The following is a 6,227-nucleotide window of genomic DNA, read 5'->3' as shown; positions in this document are numbered from 1 at the left end:
CTTTCCCTCTGTCGCACGCACGCTATTTGTTTATCCAGCACCGGCTTTGCAAATAACGATGTCCACAGACAAGGTAGAATATTTTGCATGACTTATAAAAGTACGATGTTTTGCGACATCAGATGGAAGTCAAATTTGTAGTTTCTTATGTCTCATTCCATCGAACTACAGATCCGCTACCCGATCTGGCAAACTTATAGTGCGGTTATAGCCGATAGAGGGCCGCGAATGCAGAATTGCCGTTCTGTTACGAGTTGATGAACCACTGAAAAGATTTTGGAAAGATTATTTTAAGGTACAAAAAACTCTTTGGTGTTGTTTTAAAGTAAAAAGCCTAGTAAAAAGTCAAATTATCTGCATCGTTTTTTTTGTTTGTTGAAGTAGTTTGTTGCCTAATCTAAATCCTCATTTATAAACATAAGATTAAGCTTCCTATGCTTATTTATGAGCAGTTAGCTGAGTTTGCTTGTTTCTTTGCACTTCATGCATAGTTTTTGATAAATTACTTTTGTTTTTAGAATGTGTCTTGTCAATTTGATCATAGTGGTCAGCTGAGACACATCGCAGTTTACTCATGTTTCCAAGGTGTAAATGTGTAAAACACTGTAATTACACTTATAGCCATATTCTACTTTATTCATCCTATAGGCCTACACTTTTAAGGCCTACTCTTATAATGGTACGTACTGTTACACTGCTGTTACACTGCAGATAACTGTAGCCTACTGTACATATCTACGGTTCATATTGAATATCCATATTTATTCTGTTTTTCTTATTACTGTTAATACACTGCATTACTCTTATAATGTTAGTGCTACTACACTGCACATATACATGTTGTACATTGTTCATACTGCATATCTATATCTATTCTGCTCGTATAAGGTTACTGCTAATACACTGTACATATTTATAGTTAATTTATATTACTGTAAACCATTCCACCTTCTTAACTGTATACTATTGTCTACACTGCACTATATATCTTATACTGTTTATGCACCACCAGCTTATAATGTGTATATCACATTGCACTTTTCTGCTTTTTGTCACTTCTGGTTGGACAGAAACTCCATTTTGTTGTCTCTGTACTTGTACTCTGCACAATGACAATAAATACAAAAGATATGTGGTCAAATGCATCTCTTAGACCACCCTGACAAGTAGTTTGAGTGATCGAATCACAATGAGTCTTGGTGATTGTGCACTTGATCTACTAATTGTGATCGGATGACCTAAGACACATTTCAAAAACAACTGTAAACAGGGTCACAGTGACTCAAAGCCAGCCATTTGGAAGACACCTTTACACTGCCATGATGACACAATGACAAAGCCATTGAATTAGTGTATGTGTGCTATTAAAGGAACAAAATACACCAGATGGAAAGCTCAGGCCTCCCTTCACTGCTGAGAAACTCATAGTGCTTATGGTTGGGGGAACAGGCTAACTCCACTGTTTTCCAGTTCACAGAGCCAGGACTGTGAACGTACATAGACCATATTTTGTTTGTACAGTGTACTGAGGAAATGGGCTGCTAACAAATGGAGATATTGGCCAAATGTGACAAAGTGTTACAGGTTAGAAATCAAGTGACTCACCTCATTCCATACATCAGAATTAAGCCAATCATTGCTCATATGAATTCCTAGCCATGCTCTGTCTATGAATGATATTAGAAGTATCCTTGAGAGGGGGAACTCTTTTAAGATTCTCATACTCATACTTCAAGTGAGTACCACTCTGAATAAAAAAATCAAACTTGAAAACTTAGCAGACTCACTGTGATTGGCTGTCTAAGAAGGCCATTATGAAGCCTAAATGTTCCAGAAGAATATGTATCCACCTTATTCCTAGTGGGCCTGTTCCCTAGTGGAACAGCTTCCATTAAATCACTATTAGCTTTAGTTGCATGCATAATAACGTTTCTGATAGTTTTTCATTTCACAACACACTACATTCTACACGTAGCCCATGACAAAATGAAAACCCAGGCCTAGCTGACGCACGTAAGGGTCACCACACTCGCAAGCTCACTGTTTGTTCTATCGATGATGTAATGTTGAATCTACAACCCCAAATCAGAAAAAGTTGGGACGCTGTGTAAAATGCAAATAAAACAGAATGTGATAAATCTGCCAATCTCATACTCATATTTAGAAATAACATCTTATCTGGGCCTGTTGGTTTATTGCATTTTTTTGATTTTTTGCAAAGTGGAAAAAGGTCCTGTAGTGAGATCAATCAACATTTGCCATTCTTTTTGGAAATCATGGACTCCTCTGGCTAAAGAGAAAAGGGTCTATCCAGCTATATAACTTGTTCAGCACATACTTAAACAGTATTTCTCCATAGAGGAAGAGTCCATGCTAAATGGCCTGTCTGCAGTTCAGACCTGTGAAATTAGGTGCATCATGGAATGAAAAACATGTAAGAACATGTAAGAATACCCCATACTGTTGAGCAACTGAAATACTACAGTCCATCCATATACGGAAAGTATTCACAGCACTTCACTTTTTCCACATTTTGTTATGTTACCACCCTTATTCCAAAATGGATTCAAGTAATTTTTTCCTCAAAGTTCTACACACCCCATAATGACAATATGATTTTTTTTTTTTTTTAAATGTTTGCAAATAAAGAACAAAAATATAATATGTACGTAAGTCTTCACAGCCTTTGCTCAATACTTTGTTGTGGCACCTTTGGTAGCAATTAGTTAGTTAGTTAGTTTATTTGTCCTTACATAGGAAATTTGTTTTCACATACCATACAAGCCTCACAGACATGAAATACATAGATACACACAGTCACGGTTCTTCACCCACCACCCTGCCACCACATACCCTACCCACATAGATGTTAACAGCACATATACAGCACATATATCACAACAGCACATATACATCACATTACCCGCAAGGCGACCACAATTGTGAGTGATGCAAGTCACCCCGCTCACAATTTGTTTGATCAACTGCCCTCTGGGAAGAGGTACAGAAGCCTGCACTCCCGCACCAGCAGACTCACCCACAGCTTCATACACCAGGCTGTTAGGATGCTGAACTCTCTCCCCCCTCCACCCTCAGCTACATAACATCCTGGACTTTGGACCCACAATGGCTGCCTTGCACTACTCCACTTGTACACTTTGCAACTTGTTGTTGTTGTCCTGTTGTCACTTCTGCTGCTCTTACATAACTTGCACCACTATGCTACTTGCATACTTAGGTCAAACAGAACTACCTCAGCCATTTATTGGCCTGACTTTTGCACTATTATATTGACTGTCTACTGTATGCACAATTGCACCATTTCAACTCAAATTTTGCTGCTCTTATTTTCTTCATTGTATGTGCCTTCTTATTTTTACTTTTTATATTGTTTACTTGAATGTTATGTTTGTCTGTGGACCTAATTGGTAAAATATGTCTATCCGTGGGATAGTAGGAAACATAATTTCGATCTCTTTGTATGTCTTGACGTGAAGAAATTGACAATAAAGCAGACTTTGACTTTGACTTACACAGATACAAACAGGAAAACCATCACCAGTTGACATTACAGCCTCAAGTCTTTCGGTATTTGAAGCCACAAGCTTGGCACACCTATCTTTGGCCAGTTTCGCCCATTCCTCTTTACAGAACCTCTCGAGCTCCATCAGGTTGGATGGGGAGTGTCGGTGCACAGCCATTTTCAGATCCCTCCTGAGATGTTCAATGGGATTCAAGTCTGGGCTCTGGCTGGGCCACTCTAGGACATTCACAGAGTTGTCCTGAAGCGACCCCTTCGATATCTTGGATGTGTGCTTAGGGTCCTTTTCCTGTTGAAAGATAAACCATCACTCCAGTCTGAGGTCAAGAGTGCTCTGGAGCAGGTTTTCTTCCAGGATGTCTCTGTACATTGCTGCATTCATCTTTCCCTCATTCCTGACAGTTCTTGCTGCTGAAAAACATACCCTCAGCATGATGCTGCCACCATCATGCTTCACTGTAGGGATGGTATTGGCCAGGTGATGAGTGGTGCCTGGTGTTCTCCAAACATAACGCTTGGCATCTGGGGCGCAGCTACCCATTTTTTGCAACAACAATGTATTTTCTATATGTAGCTAGTGTTGTGCGTTTCTAAATCATTTCAACATTTTCTCAATGTTACATAACATTTTAGAGGACTAACAGGCTAGGCGTCCTATCTCATAAGATTCCATCACAGAATTTTGACATATAGAGGGAGTGGGAGTATATATATATATAATTTTAATTTTTGGTGCTGCGGCCATACCCACTTTCTGCACTACTGCTTGGCATTCACGCCAAAGAGTTCGATCTTTGTCTCATCAGACCAGAGAATTTTGTTTCTCACGGTCTGAGAGTCTTTTAGGTGCCTTTTGGCAAACTCCAGGCAGGCTGCCATGTGCCTTTTACTAAGGCGTTGCTTCCGTCTGGCCATACAGGCCTGATTGGTGGAGTGCTGCAGGCCTGCAGCAATGGTAGTCCTTCTGGAAGGTTCTCCTCTCTCCACAGAGGAACCCTGGAGCTCTGTCAGAGTGACCATCAGGTTATTGGTCACCTCCTTAACTAAAGCCCTTCTCCCCCGATCACTCAGTTTAGAGGGACAGCCAGCTAGGAGTCCTGGTGGTTCCAAACTTCTTCCATTTACAGATAATGGAGGCACTGTGCTCATTGGGACGTTTAAAGCAGCAGAAATGTTTCTGCAGTCTACCCTTCCCCAGATATGTGCCTCGAGACTATTCCTTCAACTTCATGCTTGTTTTGTGGTCTGACATGCACTGTTAACTGTGGGACCTTATATAGGTCTGTGCCTTTCCAAATCGTGTCCAATCAACTGAATTTAGGTGGACTCCCATTAAGCTGTAGATTCAAGGATGATCAGTGGAAACAGAATAGCCTGACGAGCCAGACCCACATTAAAATGTAGGGTCTGGGCACTCACCGTTCGCAGTGCTCAGTCCAAGGGGCGGAATAATCAGTTGTCTTTCAAATTCCCTCTGCACGCAATAGGACAGCGGCAGCGCTGAGTCCCATGCGTTTCCCACCAGTGGAGCTAGTTGGCTAGTTCAAACGTTTGCCAACTTAATAAAAGCTTAACTCGTGTCACACTGTTCGCCAACAGCAACATCATCTTATTTGTTTTCAAGTAGCAGGAAATTCAAGCCAAACCGTTGCAACTCTGCCATCAATCATTATGTTAAGCCCACCTAACGACTCTATACACGATTTCATTGGCCTAATTGAGTTTCGATTTCTGGAGCTCACAAGCCAACGGAGAGTTGCTAGACTAGCCCTGGCAGCATGTAATTTGCCGCTAGGGGCGCGTCTAGATTTCTAGGCTAGAAACAGAATGCACCTGTGCTCAATTTTGAGCTTGATCACTGTGAATATTTATGTACGTGATTTCTTATATTTATATTATATTTTATATTTAATACATTTGCAAAAATCTCAAACAAACTTTTTAAAGTCGTTATTATGAGGTATTATGTATAGAATTTTGAAGGTAACAAAATAAATTTAATCCATTTTGGAATAAGGCTGTAACATAACATGTTGAAACTTTTTCCGTCCCAACTTTGATTTGGGGTTGTACTTTGTTGTTAACAGGATAGGCCTATACCAAAAATTATCCCATATATAATATATAGGCTAAACTTTTTTTTCAGAATAGGCTTCTTTCTGAAAAAGCAAAACATATAGGCTATTGTGACTGCTAACTGAAATCCATTTAAGCCAACAAGTTTATTCATAGCAGTTTTAATCTGTATTATAGGCTAATTTGCTTCATCATTATGAAAAGTAATGCTGTTTTCTGAGCTATGCCTAATGCCTATATTTATGATGGAATGAGTTGCTTAGTGTTGCGATAGTTTTGAGTCTTTCAAGAGGTGTAAAGACTCAACTGTTCAGCTTACTTAGCCTTAAATCATATGGTTTGTATATTTTTGTTTATTTGAATTATTGATATTTGATTTTGTTATTTTGTTATGTTGTCATTATTAGTATTTTGCTTAATGTAGCCTAGGCTTAAATAACTGTTTTTTAAGCTTGGCTAATTTTAATATTGTAATATAATCTATAAATCGCTATGGACAAAAGCGTCGTCTAAATACAATCACCATCTGGACATCTAGGATAGCCTAGGCTTGTCAATATTATTGTTTCTTTATTTTTGTATCTACGTAGAGATGACGCAACTGTGAAAC

Source organism: Alosa sapidissima, chromosome 1 (assembly GCF_018492685.1).
Source record: "Alosa sapidissima isolate fAloSap1 chromosome 1, fAloSap1.pri, whole genome shotgun sequence".
Lineage (NCBI taxonomy): Eukaryota > Metazoa > Chordata > Actinopteri > Clupeiformes > Clupeidae > Alosa > Alosa sapidissima.
The sequence above is the reverse complement of the archived record's forward strand: the minus strand, read 5'-3'. Positions refer to the sequence as shown.